This window comes from Cnephaeus nilssonii (genome assembly GCF_951640355.1).
Source record: "Cnephaeus nilssonii genome assembly, chromosome: X".
Taxonomy (NCBI): domain Eukaryota; kingdom Metazoa; phylum Chordata; class Mammalia; order Chiroptera; family Vespertilionidae; genus Cnephaeus; species Cnephaeus nilssonii.
Genome location: NC_137071.1, coordinates 45,468,804 through 45,495,306, shown reverse-complemented (window position 1 = coordinate 45,495,306; position 26,503 = coordinate 45,468,804). Strand labels below are relative to the sequence as shown.

The 26,503-nt window shown below is 43.2% G+C and overlaps 1 protein-coding gene and 1 pseudogene across 7 annotated transcripts in view; one reads left to right on the top strand and one right to left on the bottom strand.

Moving 5' to 3' along the window:
• The window catches only part of OPHN1 (oligophrenin 1), a gene marked incomplete at its 3' end in the record, with an annotated part of 608,646 nt that overhangs the window by 62,656 nt on the left and 519,487 nt on the right, over window positions 1–26,503 (top strand). The window lies entirely within an intron of this gene.
• LOC307095505 (centromere protein L-like) lies at window positions 3,978–5,294 on the bottom strand (annotated as a pseudogene). The gene has a single exon. The product of its transcript is annotated as a centromere protein L-like (transcript).

Below are 26,503 nucleotides of genomic sequence, written 5' to 3'. Positions count from 1 at the left end.
TAAGGAAGATTCCTGGAAGCTCTACATAATGCTTCCACTTATATGGGTCAGAACTTAGGGGCTGGGAAATGTCATCCTGTTTCTGGGCAGCTATATGCCCAGCCAAAAGTTGGGAGTCATAACACCATTGAAGAAGTTTCTGCTGCACAGTCTCTTCAGTTCCATCTCGCCCTTCTCCACTCTTACTGTGCTCCAGCCATACATTCCCTTTGTTCCTCAAACTGAGCCCTTACCTGTCCCAAGGCCTTTGCTCCTGCAGTGTCACCTTCCTAGCACACTTGTCCTCAGATCTTCATGTGGCTGGTTCCTGCTCCTCACTCAGGACTCAGCTCCCCTGTCACTTCCTCAGAGAGCCCTTCTTTGACAACTGTAAGTAAAGTAGGCCCATCCCACTCACCCTTTTTCCCATCTTACTGCTTTATTTTCTTTATAGTGTTTATCTCCATATGAAATTATCTTTTGCCTTCCTCCATTAGAATATAATTTCCACAGGGCAGGGATATTTTTTGTCTTCACTGCTATATTCCTATTACCCAATATTAAGTACACAGTAGGAGCTTAATATTAATTGAATGAATGAATGTCTGACTCCAAAACCCATGTTTTTTTCTACTACATCTCCTGTTCCTAATGTAAAACAATACCACACTCCAGAAACTTGTTGTTGTTTTTTAGAATAATAGCCTATTAAAGTTATTTTCCTCCAAACAAGATTTTTAAAAACATGGTTTCTAAAGTAAAACAAAACTTTTCTATACTCAGTAAAAAGAAGAGATTTAGATATAACCTTTAGAACAAGTTTCTAAAGTTGGTAGATTTCATCTGGAAAATGGAAGAGTTGATTAAAATTCATTCATTTTATCTACAGATATTTACCAAGCACTGTGCTAAAGCAAAATTGGGGACATGAAGAAAATCTCTGCCTTTCATATGTACAATTTGTATGACTCTCTGTAATTGTTGGTTTGTAACCTTTGTGCTAGAGAAAAAGCCTGTGACTTCCCATTCATGAAACATTAATTAAAGATCTGTCACCGAGACACTGCTTCATTTTAAAAGCGAATATATTTAATTCAACATTGCAATAAGAACTGAATAATATTAAAAACAGAAGCATATTATTGCCTTTAAAAAATCCATATTCATTTTTAGTTTCCTTTGCAGAGGACTTTTTGATTGCTAGTTCTCTACAGCAAAATTGTGCTAGGAAAATGTCTTTACAAGACAGAAATTCTCTCTTAAGGCAAGTCTAAAATGCTTACAAGGGACTAAAAGTTTTAGAGTCCCAAATCAGAAATACTGAATATTAGAGCTATCTCATTTGAATCCTAAACGTTTGACATACTAAACATAGAAAGATGGCCAACAAATAACTCAGCATTTTCTAGAGACTGGCACCCCTGATCATTATGACTATTACAGAAGCACCTGGCTGTGGTTCATCCCCTACCACCTTCTGTTCTAGATCCTTCTTGGCTTCTTCTATTGGGCACCTCCAAAGGCACTGTGAGGAAACAGATGCAGAGATGGATTCCCATTTCTGCTGCAGTCCCTTCTCAGCATAGCAATTAGTCAAATAATCAATGAGAAAAAGGTATATAATCCATGACCTATGATCCCCACAAGGCCTCACTCAACTTGAAAAATCGCCAGTTCTGTCAAATATGCCAACACTCCAATAAGGTATTTATGACACAGAATTTTTATTTTTCCATTAGTATGTGCTGAAGCTACAGATGTTGAAACATGAACCAATCTTGTGGCTGATAAGTGAATTTTGAAATGCCTATGGAAATGTGAACAAAGGCAGTCCATGAATAAGTCAACTTTCTCCTGGGTAACTTCCCCATGGGCTTTGTGGACATTGTCCTACAAAGCTTTCACATTCTTCAGATGTATGGCATAAGAAATATCCAGACTTTGAGGGCTACATGGTACAGACCAAAGAAATTCAGTAGTAGCCACATAATGGTCCATTTTTTTTAAGGCAAATATCTTTACTGCAGCATGAGGGTGTGCAGCACATGGTCTGGGAGCAAGTGCACACTGAGCAGGTGGGCTGCTCGAGTTTATAATCCCTGACGCACGTGACCTGTCCTTTGCTCTTGATTAGAGCTCAGGTGCCCAGTCTTTTGTGATTGGCTAATTCAAAGGGAGGGCCTGGCCTTTGCTGTTTAAAGATGGTGGCCCCCAGGGGAGCTGCAAGTCATGTGGCCAAAATGGTGGCTGTCAAGTCATGCAGTCCAAAATGGCGGCTGTCTAAACTGTTCTTTGACAGAAAAGATGACTTGTTTAGTCTCACAATTCTCCCCTTTTCTTTACTTAAACTCTTTTTTTCAAACTCGGCTGACACTCATTGACTTTCATGCTCTGCAGTGTCTAGGAGAAGACTATTTTGCTGTTTGGTCAATGCAATTTCAATTAGCCTTTGGATAAGACATGGGATGATGTAACATCCCATCACTGTAGCTCCTAATCAAAGAGGTGAAAGTAGATACCATTGCTCCCTTCCACTTTCCAAACCATTGCTCTAGGACAGTGGTTCTCAACCTTTTTAATGCCACGACCCTTTAATACAGTTCCTCATGTTGTGGTGACCCCCAACCATAAAATTATTTTCGTTGCTACTTCATAACTGTAATTTTGCTACTGTTAATGAATCGTAATGTAAATATCTGTGTTTTCCGATGATCTTAGGCTCTACAGCAGTGGTTCTCAACCTGTGGGTCGTGACCCACAGGTTGAGAACTGCTAGCAGGGTCGCCTAAGACCTCCTTTTTCTGCCAGAATTGTATCCAAGGCCAACCTGTTCCCCCAGGTAATCCTGCTGGTGGCATCTAGCTGTTCAGCTGTACCTTTAACTGCATCTTGAGTGTAGTTAACGAGCCTTTGCTGGTTATAGTAAATATAATTAATCCAGCCACATTCTTGTTCACAGTGGGCCACCAGCACAGGACAGACTCAAATCCTACAGCAATCTGATTTCTAGCCTTAAACTCCTTGGTACTCCTCCTGGAACCCCAATGGGAATCTGTGTAAATATGGGGATCAAAGGAGCCCCCCAGACTCTCTCCTCTTTCTAGTCTGTCCATTGAAAAAGGTTTATGATATGCCAAAGTGAAAGGGATAGCCAATTGTATCAGAGCACAAGTTCCACTCCAAGTGCTGGGCAAGGCAACAAGTCAGGGTCCCCCATGACACCACCAGACATCAGCATGGGATACTGACAGTGCAGCATGATTGGCTTCTGAGATACTCGGCCATTTACACATCCAGATAAATTTCTCATTAAACACCGAGCACTGTTTCTCTCCCCCCCCCCCCTCTTGAGAAGCAGGAGGTATAGTTTACATTGGAGGATGGGGCCGGATCATTTTGTGGGGTCCTTGCTCTTTACCTCTGTTGGATGGGAACAGGGAGAGAGTCTTACAGGAAGTGTTTCTCCAGGTGGTTTCCTCCTAGTACAAGGCAAGCACACATTCTATCCGTTACTGTCTGAGGTCCACTGGAATGGGAATGGGACCACTTGGGCCTCCAGCCTTCCTGCTGCGCTAGCGTAACAGTCGCTTTTATTTAGGACGTGTACAGAATATTGAATCCATTCCACCCAGGCATTCCTTCCCTTATATCCTACTTCTATTTGCATGGTGGTGGCAGTGGCCTAGGGCAGTGGTCGGCAAACAGCGACTCGCGAGCCACATGTGGCTCTTTGGCCCCTTGAGTGTTCTAACGCCACTTCTTCAAAATAGACTCACCCAGGCCGAAAACTGACTTCTGCGCATGGGCCATGAAGTTTCAATCGCACTGTATGTGCACGCCTGCAAGTGGTATTTTGTGGAAGAGCCACACTCAAGGGGCCAAAGAGCTGCATGTGGCTCGTGAGCCGCAGTTTGCAGACCACTGGCCTAGGGGATCTTGTCCTGCGACATCTACTCCTATATCTAGTCCTAGCCAATCTTTTGACCTAAAGGCTGAAATATGCAAGTCATTCAAGTTATCTATAACCAATAACTTAACTGGGTAAGCATGATCCAGATTGTACACATTTCTCCAGTCCACATTGTAAGCCCCTGCAATTTGCCAGATCCATAGCAAATAGAACTCAGTACATGATGGTTATTAAGACAGCTCACAGTTTTTAGCGTCTATTTCAAGGGGATATGTCCTGGTATGGCTGTTCAAGTTGAGGTCCATTTTGCATGCAGTCCACATAGCCGCCATCCAGGAAAGATTAAAGACATTGATTGCTAAGGGACTGAAATGATAGTCAAAAGTTTTCTGAAACCAGGTTCCAATTAAGGCTGTATTAGTCTCTGCGCCATTTGCAAGGAGTAAGGGTAGACAGATGAAATCTTCTGAAACAGTCTCCAGAAGACTGTCTCCAAATATAAAGCAGAACCAACCAGTCCACAACACTTTACCTTCTCTGTTCTCAGATGGCAATTGAGATTTTGACAGAATCTGGACAAGAAATGCATCAGGGTCCCTTTGTGTTGCTTTCATTCCCAGGAGAGTAGAGAAAATCATTTTGATGTTCAAGTCTTCTCCCACTTTCACAGCAAGTCCTTTTTGCTTTTCAGCAATAAGAAATGAACTCAGAAATTTAGAGTACTCTTTGAGATTAGTGTAGGAGAACTTATACAGGGGAGTTAAACTGTACAGAGTCCATTGCTTATGTAGAAGGAATGCAACCTTTTGAGGATCAACATCTTCCTGCAACTGTGAACATTGGGGAATTTACTTTTGAGGTGAAGGCGGGACAAATCAAGTCAGTTTCCTGAGTCTAACTGCCTCTGTAGAGGGCTGGCACCTATAAAGTGATCTTTAAGCCTTGAGAATGCACTTAGTCTGGGAGTCAATTCTGGTATATCATAAGAATACATGGTCAATGAAGTTCTGTGATGACGCTGTCACCCACGCTGGCTTTATGAATCATTCTTCAAAACTCGACCCAGCACGTCGCCAAGACTGAAATCCCCTGAAATAATAAAGCCGCCCAAATGGCAGCTAAGGGCGAGGCTGGAGGGACACTGGCCCCTCCCAAATTCCCTCATGCTCCACAAGCGGGTTCACCAGGGACACAAATGTGCCCACTGGGGAGACTTTCGCTCCCTCAGAAGCTGGGGGAGCCCTGCAACTTCACCCCGAGGGACAGTTCGCAGACCCAGCCACCAGCTCTCTGACCCTCGCTCCTGCCGAGTCGGCCTCTGCCCACAGAGGGGAAGGGCAAAGGACAGGTTGTCTCACCTGGCACTCTGCACCTGAGCCCTCAGGTGCCAAGGCAAGGCCAGCCGCCAAATCCCACTGTTGAGAATACCCCTTTTATTTATTTTTCTTGCTCAATTGGTCTGGCTAGTACTTCAAATACTATCCTATATAATAAAAGGGTAATATGCAAATTGACCAAATGGTGGAATGACTAGTTGCTATGACACGCACTGACCACCAGGAGGAAGACGCTCAATGCAGGAGCTGCCCCCTGGTGGTCAGTGCGCTCCCACAGGGAGAGCGCTGCTCAGCCAGAAGCTGGGCTGACAGCTGGCCAGCACAGCGGTGGTGGCAGGAGCCTCTCCTATCTCCGCCGCAGCGCTAAGGATGTCCAACTGACAGCAGTTGGATGTCCCCCAAGGGCTCCTGGACTGCAAAAGGACGAAGGCAGGGCTGAGCTCCCTGCCCCCCTCCCCAGTGCACGAATGTCATGCACCAGGCCTCTAGTCTGGAATAAAAGTAATGAGAGTGGGCATCCTCTTCTTGTTTCTGCTCTCAGCTTTTTGTTGAGTATGATATTAACTGTGGGTTTGTCATATATGGTCTTTATTATGTTGAGCGACATTCCTACCAGTACTCACTTTGTTGAGAGTTTTTATCAGTAGGGAATGTTGGATTTTTGTCAAATGTTTTTCTTCATCTATTGAGGTGATCATGTGATTTTAATCCTTCATTTTGTTAATGTTGAAATTTGTAGATGTTGAACCGTCCTTGTATCCATGGAATAAACCCCATTTTATCATGATGTATGATCCTTTTAATGTGCTGTTGATTACAGCTTGCTAATATTTTTTTAAAACTATATTTTATTGATTTTCTACAGAGAGGAAGGGAGAGCTAGAAACATCGATGAGAGAGAAACATCGACCAGCTGCCTCCTGCACACCCCCTACTGGGGATGTGCCCACAACCAATGTACATGCCCTTGACTGAAATTGAACCTGGGACCTTTCAGTCCGCAGACCGACGCTCTATCCACTGAGCCAAACCGGTTTCGGCTTGCTAATATTTTGTTGAGGATTATTGCATCTGTGTTCACCAGTTATATTAGCCAATAATTTTCTTTTTTTTCTGAGGAGTCCTTGACTGGTTTTTGTATCAGGGTAATGCTGGCCTCATAAAATGAGTTTAGAAGTGTTCTCTTCAGTGTTTTGGAAGGGTTTGAGAAGGATTGGTATTATTAATTCCTCTTTGAATGGTTGGTAGAATTCACCAGTGATGATGTATGGCCCTGGACGTTTGTTTGTTGGGAGGTTTTTGATTAGTGATTCAATTTCCTACTAGTAATCAGTTTATTCAGATTTTCTATTTCTTCATGATTTTGTCTTAGAAGATTGTATGTTTCTAGGAATTTATCCATTTCTTTTAGGTTGTCTTATTTGTTGGTATATAATTAATTGCTCATAGTAGCCTCTTATGATGTTTTATATTTCTGTGATATCAGTTGTAATGTCTCCTTTTAGTTCTTATTTTATTTATTTGATCCCGTTCTCTTTTTCTTGGTAAATTTAGCTAAATGTTTGCCAATTTTATTTATCTTTTTTTTAAAAAAAAGCTTTTTGTTTATTTCCTATTGTCTTTTTAGTCTATTTTATTTATTTCCACTCCGATCTTTGTTCTTTTCCTCCTTCTACTAACTTTGGCTTTGTTTTATCTTATTTTTCAAGCTTCTTGGGGTGTACGACAGATTGTTTATATGAGATTTTTCTTACTTCTTGAGGTAGGCATGTATCCTTATGAAATTCCCTCTTAGAACAGCTCCCATTTTATAGATGGAAATACTGAGGCTTAGGATACGATCAAGGCAGTCTATTCATATAAATGGTAGAGCAGTGGATTTAAATCTTGTCTTTTTACTCTAAAGCTTTTGTTTTTTCTACACCTTCTACATGAGGATCATCATGATGCTTTGCATTTTAGAACAGTTCTGGAATGGAGGTAGGGCATCTATGCATCATTACCCCGATTTTAGCATCTGAAGAAATTAAACTGAAAGATGACAAATGACTTGTGCAGGGGTTACATGATGGCTAGATTTTAGGTCTACTTTTTTCTAGACCATTAATTATTTTAAAAAATAGTTTACTTTGAAGTACTTTTAAACCTACAGTGAAGTTTAAAAATATTACAAAGGACTTCAGTAAATTTTTCACTTAAATTCACTTATTGTTAACATTTTGCTACTTTAGCCTTATTCTGTCCCTGAATATTTACATATTATTATTTTTTTCTGAACCATTTGAGAGTAATTGCATACATCATGACCTTTTCCCTTGGACCCTTCAGTGTGTATTTCCTAATAACAAGGATATTTATTACATGCCCATAGTTCATCTATGAAAATCAAGACATTTAACACTGATATAATAGTATTATCTAATCTAAAGTCCATATTCAGATTTCTCTAATTGCCATAAAAATATCCTTTACAGCTATTTGTTTTTTGGCCCAGGAGCAAGTCTGGGATAATGAATTTTATTTAGTTATCATTGGATCAATACTCTTTATATAATACTAGAGGCCCAGTGCACAAAATCATGCGCGGGTAGGTTCCCCAGGCCTAGCCTGCGATCAGGGCCATCTTGCCCCGCTCGCCAGTCCCCAGTCCAGCCCCATCGCTGCCACACACCCCGGTTCCTCCAGCAATCAAAAGAACAGCCCACTCTGCCTTCGGTGCCTTGTGCCATCAAAGGGCACCTGGCCCTTTGCTTCCTTTAAAGAAGTAAAATAAATGCCCTCTCTCTGCACCTGTCTCTTCTCTCCCTTGTGAATCCTTTCACAGCCGGTGTCAACAGCCAAAACCCTAACAATGACATGGGAAACTCAACCAGGAAGGGCTATGCCTGTGGGAAGAGATTCAGGGAACCAGGGCTGCCCCATTGCTCCTGCCCCTCCCTCCCAACCTTCTTCCCTCCCTCCCTCCCTCCCTCCCTCCCTCCCTCTGACCCTGCACTGGCCCAGCGGCCTGGCTCAGCCCCTTTCGCATTGCTGAACCACTCAGCTCAGGCTCTGGCCCCACCCATCCCGCAGGGAGGAGCATGCGCAATTTCTTGCAGACCTGGAAGCGGCTGTGGAGTAGGGAGGTGGCGGGGTCTTCCTGAGGAGGGTGTTTGTGCTTTAAAGCTGATGTTCTCCGTCCACCTCCCAGCAGTGAAGGCTGAGGGTCGCTGTAGGTGCTGAAGTCCTTGTTGAAGTCCCCGCTCCGGAGCCTCTCACAGTGGTGAGTCCACATCCCGAGAGGCTGTGCAGTGGAGGCACCGTTTCTTTCGGAAGAAACTGAGGATTGATCGGAGCCTGTGGGCCAGGGGAAGGGACCAAGAGGTCTGCTTTCCAACAGCTCACCAGTCTTTAGTCCCACCCCGCTGCCACCCAGCCCAGTTCCCCATGGTTCCCCGTTGGCAATCCAGTGATCGGAGCCTGCGGGCTAGGGGGAGGGACCGAGAGGTGGTCAATGCACCTCATAGTGACTGGTTGATTGGTCGTTCCGATCATTACGCCATTATGATTGCTGGCCTTTTATTATATAGGATCTTATTGCTTTCTTTAGCCCACTATGTCCTAAAAGTTTAATAAAAATCTCTTGGATGAAAGATGTACATAAAATGAATTAAATGACAAAAATGGGAATGTGGACATTCTCTTTCTTTTGCACTCACCTCAAGTTGCTTGCACCCATTGTGAGACCTTATATATCACCTAGAACTGATGAAGTCTGTATGGAGATCACTTATTCTGCAGCAGCTTCTACTTTCTATAAGATGGGGATTTGGGCCCCTCCCAGCTCTTCTGCTGACATCTAGGAAATCCCAAGTGTATACAGGTTTGATCTCAGCTTTAATACAGGAGTGTGGCTATGCCAAGATAGAGAAGAAAGAAAATAATCCCAGAGACTGTAATGAATGAAACAGGGGGATAGATGGTGGACAAGTAAATGTTGTACCTTTATGTAGGACTTTATTATTTCAATGACAATAATATGCATCAGTTTTATGATGATGTTTGCATTTCATACCAATTCTTTGAAACAGGTAGAGTTGTTGTTGTTAACCCTGTTGTACAGGTAAAGAACTGAAATGACTTCAGTATAGTTACCCAGTAAAGCTGAGACTTCAATCCAGACCTTCTTACTCTGTATTTCAGTATCTCATTTCCTCCTTTGTTACTCTTGTATTAGTGTCATCCCAGTGAGGTCCTTCTATATTTAAATAATTAATTAATTAAATTTATTAAGGTAACATTGCTTAATGGCATTATATAATTTTCATGTGTATACGATTATAATTCAAAATCTGTATACTTTGTGTAGTAACCATCTGAAGTCTAGTTTGCTTCTGTAACTGCATATTTCATGATCTTGACACTCCCCCCACCCTCTTTATTCTCTGGCAATCACCATTCCATTGTCTGTATCTATGAGTTTGTTTTGTTAGTTTGTTTACTACTTTTTGTGTTATATTACACATATGAGTGAAGTAATATGGTTCTCATCTTTTTCACTTAGCATAGTACTCTCATAAGTGTTGTTGCAAATAGTAATATTTCATCTTTTTTTATGGCTGAGTAGTAGTTATATATATATATATATATGTATATATATTAGAGGGGGGGTGTGTCCCCCAGCCCAGCCTGCACCCTCTCCAATCTGGGACCCCTTGAGGGATGTCCAACTGCCCGTTTAGGCCCGATCCCAGTAGGACATCCCTCTCACAATTCAGGACTGCTGGCTCCCAACTGCTCGTCTGCCTGCCTTCCTGATTGCCCCTAACCTCTTCTGCTTGCCAGCCTGATCACCACCTAACCATTCCCCTGACAGCCTGATTGATGCCTAACTGCTCCCCTGCCAGCCTGATTGCCCCTAACTGCCCTCCTCTGCAGGCCTGGTCACCCCTAACTGCCTTCCCCTGCAGGTCTGGTCCTTCCCAACTGCCCTCCCCTGCTGGCCATCTTGTGGTGGCCATCTTGTGTCCACATGGGGGCAACCATCTTGTGTGTTGGAGTGATGGTCAATTTGCATATTACTATTTTATTAGATAGGATAGAGGCCTGGTGCACGGGTGGGGGCTGGCTGGTTTGCCCTGAAGGGTGTCCTAGATCAGGGTGGGAGTTCCCTTGGGGCATGGGGTGAGCTGGGCGAGGGGCCTGTGGTGGTTTGCAGGCCAGCCACGCCCCCCCGGCAACCCAAGCATAGGCTATGGCTGGCTGGAAGCAGGTATCTGGGATTTATTTATCTTCTATAATTGAAACTTTGTAGCCTTGAGCAGAGGGCAGGGCAGGCCAGGGTGGGCGGGAAGCTTGGCTTCCTCCATTGCCGGGGGCAACCCCAGCATCCTGCTTGTTCCAGCTCCATGGCCGCTGCCATATTTGTTGGGTTAATTTGTATACTCGCTCCTGATTGGTTGGTGGGCGTGGCTTGTGGGTGTAGCAGAGGTATGGTCAATTTGCATGTTTCTCTTTTATTAGATAGGATATTAGAGACTGATGCACGAAAATTCGTGCAAGAGTAGGCCTTCCTTCCCCCGGTTGCTGGCACCGGCTTCCCTCCGGCATCTGGGACCTGGGATGCTTCCCTCTCCCGGCCACTGGCAGGCACCCAGGACTTGGGCTGACTTCCCTTGGGTTGCCCACAGGCACCGGGACCCAGACTTCCCTCCAGCCCCGGCTTTGTCAGGAATGATGTCTGGTCTAATTAGCATATTAACCTTTTAGTATTATAGATGTACCACATCTTTATCTAATCATCTGTGGAAAGAACCTTAGGTTGTTTCCATGTCTTGGCTATCCTATATAATAAAGAGCTAATATGCAAATGGCCATCATGCCCTCACGCTGTCATGCCTTAATGGCTCAGATACTCAACACTGAGGAGAGAAGAATGGGACCAGCCAGGCACAAATGAGCTCATGAGAGAGGACTGGGGACTAGCCAGGCACAAATGAGCTTGCGAGAGAGGAATGAGGACTATCCAGGCTGCGGTCCCGGGCGCCTGCGACTGCAGCCCTAGCAAAGCCACCTGCCCACGGTCCCCTGCAGCTGCGGCCGGCCCGAGCAAAGCCGGCCTGGGTCCTGGGTGCCTATGGCTGGCCAGAGGGAGGGAAGCCTGGGGTCCCGGGTGCCTGTGACTGGCTGGAGGAGGGAATCCTGGGTCCTGGGTATGGGGCGAGGCAGAGGCAGTTAGGGCCGATCAGTCCAGCAGGGGAGCAGTTAGGGGCGATCAGGCCAGTAGGGGAGCAGTTAGGGGTGATCAGGCAGGCAGACAGAGGTGGTTAGGGGTGATCAGGCAGGCAGGCAGAGGGGTTAGGGGCGATCAGGCAGGCAGGCAAGCAAGTGGTTAGGAGCCAGCAGTCCCGGATTGTGAGAGGCAGTCAGGACATCCCCTGAGGGGTCCCGGATTGGAGAGGGTGCAGGCTGGGCTGAGGGACCCTCCCCCTCCCCTGCACGAATTTCGTGCACCGGGCCTCTAGTTATAAATCATACACTTCTCTTTTAGAATTTTCTTTAAATCTGCATGGGATAGCTGTCCCCTTTGCTTAAGAACTGTCCCATCCATCAAGCAGTATGTCTGGTACAGTGTCTGATTTACTAGACTTCAGAATGCTGCCTCAGTTCAGACTCATTACTGCTTCTTTGCCTTGTTATCTTGAGCCTGGGATCACACATAGGGCATACATAAGGGCATACATAGCCAACTGGCAGAGCTCTGTGAGTCTCTCTGGCAATAGGTCCGTGATAGGGAATTTTCCTTTTTAAAGTTGAATGGCACAATTGAGATTTAATTTAGTTGCTGAACACTGAACCCACTCCCTTAGATTTCTGCCTATTTATAGCAGATACCATTTCAACATAAACACCTCCAGAAAGAACACATGCCTACACAAATGCACAAAGATTGCTGATCTGTAGGGAAGAATGATACTTTAAAAAATGATTTTTATATTTAGTTGTAATGAACACTACGCTTCTCTCTAGGAATGCTTCCTACCAGTTTTGTTTCCTTGATTTGAGTTTTTTTTAGACTTGGTTTTCAATTTATTTTGTGCCCTTTTTGCCTTTCATAAGGATTATCTCAGTATTCTCTTCTGCTAAAGTTAAAAGCATTTGTCCCTGGTTCTCTATTGGGGCTCTGAGGATGGTGGTGTAACAGCTTCTAAGACAAGCTCCTGAAGCCATGTATTTCTGAATAAACAGTGTCCTACTTGAGTCTGCAGACTTGAAACATTTGGCATGTGTTCTCCTTTTCCAATTCAGTACCAAGTGACAGTTGGAATCTGGGATTATATCATAATTCTGTTTTTGGCATTGTTTTCTTCATCATCTCATCTCACCCACCTGTGATTTAGTGCTGGCTTCTTCAAGTTCCAGTATTCTAAGACATTATCATTTTTTTTCTAAGCAGGCCATCAAAATGTTGAATTTTTATTACAAATACTATCCCATATAATAAAAGGGTAATATGCAAATAGACCAAACAGTCTCTATGATGCACACTGACCACCAGGGGGCAGACGCTCAGCGCAGGAGCTGCTCCCTGGTAGTCAGTGCACTCCCACAGCAGGAGCACTGCTCAGCCACATGCCTGGCTGACAGCTGGTGAACGCAGCGGTGGTGGCGGGAGCCTCTCCCGCCTCCACAGCCGCACTAAGGATGTCCAACTAAGCCGTCAGTCGGACATCACCCACGGGCTCCTGGACTGCAAAAGGGTGCAGGCCTGGCTGAGGACACCCCGTCCCCAAGTGCACGAATGTCGTGCTCCGGGCCTCTAGTTGTATAATAATAACTCTCCATTAGGAATTTTGTGGAAACAACCTCCTCCCCAGATTTTATATGTTAACTAGAGACCTGGTGCCTGTGCACCGGTGGGATCCCTCGTCCTGGCCTGTGGGGATTGGGTATAAACCAGCTCTCTGACATCCCCCAAGGGGTCCTGGATTGCAAGAGGGTGGTTCTCAGGTGACGCACCCGAGAATCGGGCTCCTCCTCTCCCCCCCTCCTCTTGGGTGCATTACCCAAGAACCGCAGCTGCCAAGTCACTGCAGCTCGGCAGCTCCTGCATTGAGCATCTGCTCCCTGGACGGTCAGCTGGTCACTTAGGCTTTTATATATATAGATGTGTGAGTATGTGCTAATGTATATTTTTCTCAGGGAGCAATTCCATAGTATTCAGTTAATTCCCAAAGTTTAAAAACTATTGGGCGTATATGGAACCTATCTTGGCACTTTTTGTTATGAATATGTGGGGAATAATTTGCAAACCTGATCTTGTGAGCACTCCTCTCAATATCTTATCAGGGCTGATTTCTTTTTTATTTATTTTTTAGTACAAATGTAAAAGTTTATTATTAAATTCACACATTATATGAATGACCTGTCCAAAGTAAAAAAAAAAATCCATTATTCACGTATTTTGTGTGTGTGCTTGTTCTGAAAAATGTCTACTGTTGTTTCATGACATGCTCTTAAATCGAAATCACAATATCCAAGGGATAAACTACTCTGTGGTTCCTTAAAATAATCCAGTCCCTTTCTGATCTTTTAAAAAATATCTTTATTATTGAGAGTATTACAGATGTCCCCACCCCCATTGCCCTTTTTCACTCTGATCCTGCCCTATGTCTTTTGATTGGAGCATTAAATCCATTTACATTTAATGTTATTATTGACTAGAAGCCTGGTGCACGAAATGCATGCACTGTGGGGGGAGCCTCAGCCCGGCTTGCGCCCTCTCGCAGTCTGGGACCCCTTGGAGGATGTCCACCTCCCAGCTTAGGACCCCTTGCTTCTTACCACCCACCTGCAATGGAGGTGGGAGAGGCTCCCGCCACTGCCACTGTGCTCACTAGCCGTGAGCCTGGCTTCTGCCTGATTGGTGCTCCCCCTGTGGGATTGCACTGACCACTAGGGAACAGCTCCCTCATTGAGCATCTGGCCCTGGTGGTCAGTGTGCTTCATAGTGGCTGGTTTTTCTGCCATTTGGTTGATTTGCATATTAAGGTTTTATTATATAGGATAGGTACTTATTTGTTGCCATTTTTATTTTTTATGCCTGTGTTCCTTCCTCCCTTTCTATTTTTTTTTTTAAACACAGTCCCTTTCGCATTTCTTGCTTTGCTGGTTTGGAGGCAATGAAGTCTCTTCACCTTTTTTTTTGTCTGCAAAGCTCCTGATTTCACCTTCAATTTTGAATGATATCCTTGCTGGATAGAGTATTCTTGGATTCAGTCCCTTGCTTTTCATCACTTTATATAATTCATAATATTCCTTTCAGGTCTAATGTGTTTCTGTTGAGAAATCAGTTTATAGTCTAATGGGAGATCCCTTATATTAACTTTATGTCTCTCTCTTGTGGCCTTTAAGATTCTTTCTTTGTCTTTTATGTTTGCCAATTTAATTATGTGTTTTGATGTAGGGTTTTTGGGTTCATCTTGATTGGTACGCTCTGTGCTTCTTGGACTTGTGTTAATTTTTTCTTCCTCAAGTGAGGGAAATTTGCTGTCATTATTTCTTAAAACAGGTTTTCTATTCCTTCCTCAGCTTCTTCTCCTTCTGGAACCTTTATTATGTGGATGTTCCTTGACTTCATGTTGTCCCAAAGCTCCCTTAAACTCTCCTCTTGCTTGTTAATGCTTTTCCAGTTGTTTCTGTGCTTGTCTTTTTTTTTTTTTTCTACCTTTTCTTCTAACTTGCTGTTTTGGTCCCCACCTTCTTCTAGTCTACTGTTGAAACCTTCCCAGGAGTTCTTTATTGCAGCTATGTCATTCTTCATTTCCTTATGATTCTTATCCATGTAGGTGTATTTCTCATTCAGCTACTTATAATTCTCATTGAATTGTTTGTAATTCTCAGTCAGATGTTTGAGCATCCTTATAGCCATTACTCTGAATTGTTTCTCTAACAAGTTACTTGCCTTCATTTCATTTAGTTCCTTTTCTGGAGATTCCGCCTTTCCTTTCCTTTGGAATTGTTTCTTTGTCTCCCCATTTTTACTGTCTTTGTATTTGTTTCTATGTCTTACATCTAACTTCTATGCCACCCAGAATTTTTTTATTAGTGGCCTTATGTAGTAGGTGTTTTGTGGGACTCAGTGGTACAGTCTCTCAGATCTCCTGATCTGGGTGTTCTAGGAAGGCCCCCTACTTGAGTTATTTGGGTTTTCCTGATGTCGTTGGGTGTTGAATGTTATTATTCCATTCATGGATGGCGTCTCCTCACAGGTTGTCTGACTATGTTGCTCAACTCTGACCTCGTGTAAGCTGTTGTGGATGTGCTCAGGGTTCCAGCTCCTTGGCAACGGTCGCCTGCAAGGTCCCACTGGCATGCAGCTCACTGTGGGGTCCAGGTGCCTGCGGCCAGGGTGCTGGGGGTCCTGGAGCCCACAGATGGAGTGGCACTACTCTGGCCAGGGTGGCATGCACTCTGCAACTTCCTATGGTGGTCTTGGAGCCTGCTTCCTGGGTGTTGTGCACTCTGCCATTCACTGCCGGGGTCCCAGAGCCCACAGCCAGGGAGGCGTGACTCTAGCTGGGGTGCTGTGCACTCTGTGGCTCACTGAGTTGTCTGGGGTGGTGTCCAAGGACAGTCTGGGTGTTGGTGTGGCTGCACTCCTATTAGAGGCTGCTCTCCCCTTCAAGATGGTATTGTTTCCATGCCAGAGCCACACCTGCTGGGGGGAATTCCCGTGGGGGTATCAGGGGCTTCCTGTTCATCAGAGCCTTATCCACCAGCCCCCGAGACTCTTGTTATGTCTAATTGTCTCTCACACACACACGTGTGCGTGTGCACACAAACACACACACACACCACACACATCACACACTCCCCTCTCACTCCCTTACACTCTCTCCCTCACATCCTGCCGGCTGCCATGGTAAACAAAAAGCCTTTTGTTGACAATTTTTGCATCAATGTGCATAAAGGATATTGGCCTATTGTTTTCTTTTTTTTGTAGTGTTTTCATCTGTCTTTGGTATTGGGGTAATGTTGGACTCATAAAATCATTTGGGAAGCTTTATCTCCTTTTCTGTTTTGGAAGTTTGAAAAGGATTGGTGACTGAGAGTTTTAAAAGCTCCCCAGGTGATTCTAATGGATAGTCAGGGTTGAGAACCAGTGCTCAGCAAAGTTTTGTCCCTGTGCCAGCTGCAGTGGCATCACATGGTAACTTCTTTGAAATGTAAAAACTTGGGTTGCACCTCAAATCTACTGATTCTAAATCAGTCTTTTTTGAAAGATATCCAGGTGACTCCTATGTATATTAAAGTTTGGGACAGAGTGTTGTATAGTCAGATTCTGACCTGTCCCCCAAATTACCTGATAAAACTCATCTGGCTTTTGTTTTCCAGGCTCAGGTAAAATCCCCTGAATCTGACTCTGGAGGGGAGAAGCCTGCTTAGCTCTCTTAGAAATACAATGTGTCCCAGGTTATTCTTATTATTAGTGAAATTTTGGAAAAAATGCCTATTTAATTGGAGCTCATATTGCAATAATTCTCAACCTTTGACACTCTGGAGCAGGGGTCCTCAAACTTTTTAAACAGGGGGCCAGTTCACTGTCCCTCAGACCGTTGGAGGGCTGGACTATAGTTTAAAAAAAACTATGAACAAATTCCTATGCACACTGCACATATCTTATTTTGAAGTAAAAAAACAAAACGGCAAAAACACCCGCATGTGGCCCACGGGCCATAGTTTGAGGACGCCTGCTCTGGAGCAACGGGACATTGCTGGGGGCAGGTGGTGTGGATAGTATGAGTAATTGTATTTGTTGTTGCAGGAGTTGGGTTTGAGTATTTTTTCCATAAACATGTATTGCTTTCAAAGTAAAATAAATAAATTGAACATGGATTCTTGAATTCCATCATGAGAGATTTAGATTCAGTAATTCTGGAGTGCGGCTGGGAATCTATGGTGTTTAATAAATCCCCTAGCTGGATTGATGGCTGCATTCTAATTGTTCTGCCTACCTCCCCTTTGATCCCCACTTAAGTGCACTCCTGCCACTTTGCCAGGGTTATCTTCCTAAAAAAGCAAATCCAATCAGATACTCAGTAAATATTTCTTGTGAATGGATGAATCTCTTTTATTTTTGTTTGCAATTGAGTCCCCACTGCCTACAAGAATTAATACCAAACTTCTTCACAAGGCATATAAAACCATTTATTGTCTGACCACAGCCCACTTCTTTTTTTAAAAAATATATTTTATTGATTTTTTACAGAGAGGAAAGGAGAGGGATAGAGAGCTACAAACATTGATGAGAGAGAAACATCAGTTCAGCTGCCTCCTGCATACTCCCCACTGGGGATGTGCCCGCAACCTTGACCAGAATCGAACCCAGGACCCTTCAGTTTGCAGGCCGACGCTCTATCCACTGAGCCAAACCGGTTAGAGCAACACAGCCCACTTCTTGAAGCTTTCTTTTTTTAATCATTTCCTGCCATATATATCTTCCACTCTACCCACCAAACTAGTTATTGTTTACTGAATAATAGTCAGCATCCTTATGCTCTGCATCATTGGTTAAGACTCCATTCTTTGTCTGTGCTGTTGCCTTTGCCTGCCATGGTCATTGCACATTTTCTGCCTGGAAAATGTACTCATTCTTCAAATTGCAGTTCAAATTTATTCTCTTCTGTGAAGCTTTCTGCATCTTACCCAAATATAATCAGATGACCCTTCTATCCTTCCAGTGCCTTTGATTTATACTTTCGTTATTACATTCACAATATTGTGTTATAATTATTTAATGTCTGTGTCTCTCCTATGAGCTATCTAGGTCAGGGACCATCTTTGTCTTCATCACCCATAGAACCTAGCACAGCTTTTTTTAGATAATTACTCACTAAAAGTTTGTCCAATAATCATTCATTCATTCAATTGCTCTGCAAATACTTATTGAACATCTCCTATATGCCAGGTACTGTTCTTTTTGTTGCAGTTGCAATGGTGAAAGAGATAAACCAAGTCCTTTATTTTAGGGAGCTTGAATTTTAATGGGGAGAGGCATACAATCTATCCATATATATAAAAGCCCAGTAACCCAACGGCAGAACAACCAGAACAACTGGTCGACCAGTCACTATGATGCACACTGACCACCAGGGGGCAAATGCTCAACTCAGGAGCTGCCCCCTGGTGGTCAGTGTGCTCTCACACTGGGAGTGCTGCTTGGCTGACCAAGATGAGCAGCTGCTCCCGCAGTGGGCTGATCCCCACAGGCCACACACCCCACCAGTGCACGAATCCATGCACTGGGCCTATAGTATATATATAAAAGCCTAAGCAACCGTTTGACCGTTCAACCTTTCGACCATTCGACTGTTTGACCATTCAACCAGTAGCTATGACGTGCACTGACCACCAGGGGCAGATGCTCAATTTACAGGCATGGAAACATGGAACAGACTGATGATTCTCAGAGGGAAGGTGGGAGGGGGGAGGGCGGGAAGATATTAACCAAAGATCTTATATGCATACTAGAGAACTGGTGCATGGATTCATGCACCGGTCGGGTCCTTCGACCTGGCCTGCAGGGATCGGGCTAAAACCGGCCTGGTGTATGGATTTGTGCACCAGTTGGGTCTCTCAGGCTGGCCTGTGGGGATCGGGCCAATACTCGCAGTCCGACATTCCCCGAGGGGTCCCAGAGTGTCTGACCATCCGAACGGTTGCTATGACATGCACTGACCACCAGGGGGAAGACACTCAACGCAGGAGCTGCCAAGCTGCAGTGACTTGGCAGTGGCACTTCTCGGTGACAACCCCAAAACCATAGAGGAGGAAGCCCGATTCCTCGTGGGGCCGTGTGAGTCCACCTTCGGCCATAGATTATGTTGTTGCTAGGGCACTGTCTGCCTTGAATCTGGTTTACTGCACAGTTGCATTTGCATTCCACATGCTGTATTACAGCAAATTTGCAGAGTGCCCTCTGGCACTCCACGACACCTCAGGTGATGTCAGAGAGCTGGTTTTGTCCTGATCCCCACAGGCCAGGCCGAGGGACCCCACCTGCCGGAGGGACCCCGCTCACTCCACAGACACACTTCGAGCCCTGGTGCTGCCCCAGATGCGGCCGGCCAGGGAGGGACTCTGGGAGGTTGGCTCTAGGATGTGTCCGGCCCATCTCACCCAGTCCATCCTGCCGACCACCTTCTAATTAATTTCCTTTCATTGTGCACGAAGCCATGCACCGGGTCACTAGTACACTAATAAACAATTAAATAAGATATTTCCTGCCAAAACCGGTTTGGCTCAGTGGATAGAGCGTCGGCCTGCAGACTGAAAGGTCCCAGGTTCGATTCCGGTCAAGGGCATGTACATTGGTTGCGGGCATATCCCCGGTAGGGGGTGTGCAGGAGGCAGCTGGTCAATGTTTCTCTCTCATTGATGATTCTAGCTCTCTATCCCTCTCCCTTCCTCTCTGTAAAAAATCAATAAAATATATTAAAAAAAAGATATTTCCTAATAGTTATTAATTGTATAAAGAAAATACAACAGGATAATGGGATAGAGAGTATCATATTTTATATTTTTAAAAGGCACTTCTGGCTTCTATGAGTTAAATGGATTATAGGAATAAGAATTTAAGCAGGGAAATCAGTTACAAGGCTATTGTTTAATCTGGGCAAAAGATGATGTTCACCTGGACTAAAGCAGTGGTGGAGGTAGTGAGAAGGGCATAGGGATTCAGGATATACCTAGATAGTGGAGCAATCCATCACTGTTTGTTACTTGCTAATGGATTGGATGTATGTGTGTGTGAGAGAGGGGGAGGGAGGAGGGGCAGGGGCAGGAAAGGGAGAGAGATCAAAGATGAGAGGATGAGCCATAAATTTTTTTTGGCTTAAGCATCTGGATAGTGTGTGGGCTTGCAGGCTGTGGATGTGTGGTGTGCCTTTGTGAGTGAGATACTGGGGAGAGAGAGAGAAAGACATTGAGAGTTTTGATTGGACGCCATAAGATTTGAAATGCCTATTTGAAATGAATACAACAAGGGTAGCTTTTTTCAGTCTAAAATTTTTATCAACTGCATAGCATGAGCAAAACTTCATTCTCCTTTGCTTATTGTTCTGATGTGTAAGAGCGCAGGTGAGAGAAGGCAACGTTTTGACAGTTAAAAATTAGTTTACTTACACATTAAATTTGCTAATAGTTTACTTATTTTTTTCATATATTCCATCTTTGCAAATGTTAGATGGAGACAAGATGTTGTTGATCCCTCCACTTCTGTATTCAGTTTACAAAATAAACGAATCCACAAAACTGGCCCTTAATAGGAGCTGACTGGAGCTGTGATGGTTAATAATAGTTGTGGATAGATTGGTTAGGAGAAGTCAACTGGTGGGTGACAGGGAAAAGAACTGATTTGTCAGAGCCAAATATGGATATTAGTTTCCCCATAATAGATGAGAATTTGTTGGTAGCAAAATATTCCTAGAAGTAAGACACTGCTAAGCAGTAAGGATGATTGTTCAGTATTGAGTTTGGCCTCATTTTGAAACATTACACCTAGAGTTTGGATACCAGCCCATTGAGACCACTGGTAAAAACTACTCGTGCAGATTCAGGATTTTTATTTTTTATTTTATTTTATTTTCCAATTTTTTTATTAAGGTATTATATGTGTACATATCTTACCATTGCCCCCCCCACCCCACTCCCATATATGCCCTCACCCCCCAGAGTTTTGCATCCATTGGTTATGCTTATATGCATGCATACAAGTCCTTTGATTGATCTCTTATCTCCCCCACCTCTCCCTAACCTTCCCCCTGTAATTTGACAGTCTGTTTGATGCTTTACTGTCTCTGTATCTATCTTTTTGTTCAATTTTATAATGTTCTTTATTATCCATAAATGAGTGAGATCATGTGGTATTTTTCTTTCATTGACTGACTTATTTCACTTAACATAATGTTCTCCAATTCCATCCAGGATGTTGCAAATGATGAGAATTCCTTCTTTTTTATGGCAGCATAGTATTCCATTGTGTAGATGTACCACAGTTTTCTGATCCAGTCATCTGCTGACGGGCACCTAGGCTGTTTCCAAATCTTAGCTATGGTGAATTGTGCTGCTATGAACATAGGGGTGCATATATCCTTTCTGATTGGTGTTTCTAGTTTCTTCGGATATATTCCCAGGAGTGGGATTACTGGGTCAAATGGGAGTTCCATTTTCAGTTTTTTGAGGAAACTCCATACTGTTCTCCACAGTGGCTGCACCAATCTGCATTCCCACCAGCAGTGCACGAGGGTTCCTTTTTCTCCGCATCCTCGCCAACACTTGTCTTTTGTTGATTTGTTGATGATAGCCATTCTGACAGGTGTGAGATGGTACCTCATTGTTGTTTTGATTTGCATCTCTCGGATAATTAGTGACGTTGAGCATGTTTTCATGTGTCTCTTGGCCTTCCTTCTGTCTTCTTTTGAAAAGATTCTATTTAGGTCTGTTGCCCATTTTTTTATTGGATCATTTATCTTCCTTTTATTAAGTTGTATAAGCTGCCTGTAGATGTTTGAGATTAAACCTTTATCAGTGATGCCATTTGCAAATATGTTCTCCCATGTAGTGGGCCTTCTTGTTGCTTTGTTGATGGTTTCTTTTGCTGTGAAAAAGCTTTTTATTTTGATGTAGTCCCATTTGTTAATTTTCTCTTTAGCTTCCATTGCCCTAGGAGCAGTGTCAGTGAAGAATTTCTTTTGGCATATGTCTGAGATTTTGCTGCCTGTGGATTGCTCTAGTATTTTTATGGTTTCCCGTCTTATGTTTAAGTCCTGTATCGATTTTGAGTTTATTTTTGTGTATGGCGTAAGTTGGTGATCAAGCTTCATTTTTTTGCATGTATCTGTCCAATTTTCCCAACACCATTTATTGAAGAGACTGTCTTTATTCCATTGTATGTTCATGCCTCCTTTGTCAAATATTAATTGAGCATAGTGGTTTGGGTCAATATCTGGATTCTCTATTCTATTCCATTGATCTATATGTCTGTTCTTGTGCCAGTACCAGGCTGTTTTGAGAACAGTGGCTTTGTAATACAGCTTGAAATCTGGTATTGAGATCCCTCCTACTTTATTCTTCTTTCTCAGGATTGCTGTGGCTATTCGGGGTCTTTTTTTATTCCAGATGAATTTTTGGAGAGTTCTTTCAAGGTCTGTGAAATATGCCATTGGTATTTTAATGGGGAGTGCATTGAATCTATAGATTGCTTTGGGTAGTATGGACATTTTGATGATGTTGATTCTACCAATCCATGAACATGGTATGTTCTTCCATCTGTTTACGTCTTCCTCTATCTCTTTTTTCAGTGTCCTGTAATTTTCCGTGTATAGGTCTTTTACCTCCTTAGTTAAGTTTATTCCTAAGTATCTTAATTTTTTTGGCGCGATGGTAAATGGGATTGCCTTTTTAGTCTCTCTGTCTGTAAGTTCACTATTGGTGTATAGAAAGGCCATAGATTTCTTGGCGTTAATTTTGTATCCTGCTACATTGCCGAATTCATTTATTAAGTCTATTAGTTTTTTGACAGAGTCTTTTGGATTTTTTATGTACAATATCATGTCGTCTGCAAATAAAGACAGCTTTACTTGTTCTTTTCCAATTTGGATGCCTTTTATTTCTTCTTCTTGTCTAATTGCAATGGCTAATACTTCCAGTACTATGTCAAACAGGAGTGGTGAGAGTGGGCATCCCTGTCTTGTTCCTGTTCTTAGGGGAAATGTATTTAGTTTTTGTCCATTGAGTATGATGTTTGCTGTGGGTTTATCATATATAGCTTGTATTATGTTGAGGTATGAGCCATCTATTCCCATCTTGTTGAGAGTTTTTATCAAGAAAGGGTGTTGGATTTTGTCAAATGCTTTTTCTGCATCAATTGATATGACTATGTGATTTTTATATTTCAATTTGTTTATGTGATGTATCACGTTTATTGATTTGCGGATATTGTACCATCCTTGCATTCCTGGGATAAATCCTACTTGGTCATGGTGTATGATCTTTCTGATGTACTGCTGGAGCCGATTTGCTAGAATTTTGTTGAGGATTTTGGCATCTATGTTCATGAGGGATATTGGTCTGTAATTCTCTTTCATTGTGTTGTCTTTATGTGGGTTTGGTATTAGGGTGATGCTGGCTTCATAGAAGGAGCCTGGAAGTGTTCCTTCCTCTTGAATTTTTTGGAATAGTCTGAGGAGGATAGGTTTTAGTTCTTCCTTGAATGTTTGGTAAAACTCTCCTGTGAAGCCATCAGGCCCCGGGCTTTTGTTTGCCGGAAGCTTTTTGATGACTGCTTCAATTTCGTCCATAGTTATTGGCCTATTGAGCTGTTTAGATTCTTCTTGATTGATTTTTGGAAGGTTATATTTTTCTAGGAATATGTCCATTTCCTCCAGGTTGTCCAGTTTGTTGGAATAGAGTTGTTCGTAGTATTTTGTAACAATCCTTTGTATCTCAGCAGGGTCTGTTGTTATTTCACCTCTTTCATTTCTGATTTTGTTTATTTGGGTCCTCTCTCTTTGCTTCTTGGTGAGCCTGGCTAGAGGTCCATCAATATTGTTTATCCTTTCAAAGAACCAGCTCTTGGTTTTGTTGATCTTATGTATTGTTTCTTTGGTCTCTATGTCATTTATCTCCGCTCTGATCTTTGTTATTTCCTTCCTTCTGGTTACACTAGGCTTTTCTTGCTGTGCTTTTTCTAGCTCTTTGAGTTGTAGGGTTAAGTAATTTATTACCATTCTTTCTTGTTTTTTGCAATAGGCTTGTAGAGCTATGAACTTCCCTCTCAAGACTGCTTTCGCTGTGTCCCATAAATTTTGGATTGTTGTGTTTTCATTGTCATTTGTTGCCATGATGTTTTTTATTTCTTCCTTGATCTCTCTGGTGACCCAGTCCTTGTTTAATAGCATGCTGTTTAGTCTCCATGTGTTTGATTTCTTTGGATTGTATTTATTGTAGTTGATTTCCAGTTTTATGCCACTGTGATCTGAGAAGATGCTTGATATAATTTCTATCTTCTTGAATTTGAAGAGACTTTGCCTGTGACCCAACATATGGTCTATCTTTGAAAATGACCCATGTGCACTTGAGAAGAATGTATATTCTGTGGCTTTGGGGTGAAATGTTCTGAAGATGTCAATTAATTCCATCTGGTCTAGTGAGTCATTTAGGATTGCTGTTTCTTTGCTGATTTTTTGTTTAGAGGATTTGTCCAGTGGTGATAGTGGGGTATTAAAGTCTCCTACTATGATTGTATTGCTATTAATCTCTCCCTTGATATCCTCCAGGAGTTTTTTTATGTATTTGGGTGCTCCTATATTGGGAGCGTATATGTTTACCAGTATTATTTCTTCTTGTTGGATTTCTCCCTTTAGTATTATGAAGTGGCCTTCCTTATCTCTTGTTATGGCATTTACTTTGAGTTCTATTTTGTCAGATATAAGTATTGCTACCCCAGCTTTTTTTTCATTTCCATTTGCCTGAAAGATATTTTTCCATCCCTTCACTTTCAATCTGTGTGAGTCTCTTGTTCTGAGGTGGGTCTCTTGTAGACAGCATATACATGGGTCGTGTTTTTTTATCCATTCAGCTACTCGATGTCTTTTGATGGAGCATTTAGTCCATTTACATTTAAAGTTATTACTGAAAGGTATTTGTTTGCAGTCATATCTATTTTTGTGTCTGTATTCCTTCTTACCTGTTTATTTCTTCTTTCTACAGTATTCCCTTTAGCAATTCTTGCATTGCTGGTTTGGTGGTGATAAACTCCCTGAGGCTTTTTTTGTCTGCAAAGCTCCTGATTTCCCCTTCAATTTTGATTGATAGTCTTGCTGGATATAGTATTCTTGGATTCAGTCCTTTGCTTTGCAACACTTTGTATACCTCCTTCCATTCACTTCTAGCTTGTTGTGTTTCTGTTGAGTAATCATTTGACAATCTGATGGGTGTTCCTTTGTAGGTCACTCTCTGTCTCTCTCTTGCCGCCTTTAAGATTCTCTCTTTATCATTTATATTTGCCATTGAAATTATGACATGTCTTGGTGTGGGTCTTTTGGGGTTGATCCTGCTTGGGACTCTCTTTACTTGCGTAACTTTTATCTTTCCCATATCCGGGAAGTTTTCTGTCATTATTTCTTCAAATAGATTTTCTAATCCCTGCTGCTCTTCTTGTCCTTCTGGCAGCCCTATTATACGCATGTTACTTCGTTTCATGTTGTCCCGAAGCTCCCTTAGGCTTTCCTCCTGCTTTTTAATTTTTTTCTCCAATTGCTGTTCAGCTTGAGCTTGTTTCTGTACCTGATCTTCTAACTCACTAATTCGGTCCTCTGCTTCTTGTAGTCTACTGTTGAAACTTTCCATGGTGTTTTTGATTGTAGCTATATCACTTTTCATTTCTTCCTGATTCTTGCATAAGTTGTTGATTTTCTCATCCATCCGATGTATAAATTCCACGACCATTACTCTGAACTCCTTTTCGGTCATGTTGCAAGCTTCAGTTTCACTAATTTCCTTTCTTGGCGACTCCACATTTTCTTTCCTCTGTGAGTTATTTCGTTTCCCCATTCTGGCTATTACCAGAAAGCTCAAGCTTCCGTTTGCGTGGACCTGGGCCGTGTGCTGTGGGGACTTCGCTCCACCCTAGTTTCACTGAAGTGCTCTGACACTAGGACGTGTGGCTGCCTTTGGTTGGTGGAACCAGACTTGCCCAGGGTCAGTGTCCCCAGTGATCCGTGTGGTCTCGTGTGCACACTTAGAATCAGGGGCCCTGTCTGCACCACACTGTTGGTATGTGCCGAAAATGAGATCCTTAGCATGTGCCAGGAGTCAAGAGTTTCCCTGTGTCTGCACCAAGACTCGAGTGTCAAAGTCTCCGTTGCCTTGTGTGGTTTCTCGTTGAGAATCAGGGTCCCTGTGTGTGCACGCACCAACAATTGGGGTCGCTGGCTCTTAGTGTGAATGCGCTGTGAGTCAGGGATCCCAGGCAGCTGTGTCCGGCGTGCCAAATTCCCTGAAGTGGAGCTGCGTCCTGTGTGTGCTCTCTCTACTGAGCCAAACCAGCTAGAGCGCACATTCTTAAAATCCTGAAGGTGAGGACCACGCCATCTTGGGAAACAGAGCTGCCCGAGACTCGGATCCTGGCTTCTGACACAAACCAGGACCCTGCAGCCACTGGGGACAGAGAACTGCTATCACAGCTTCAGACAAACAAACAAGAATCCAGACTTCCCGGCAGATTTCCGTGAGT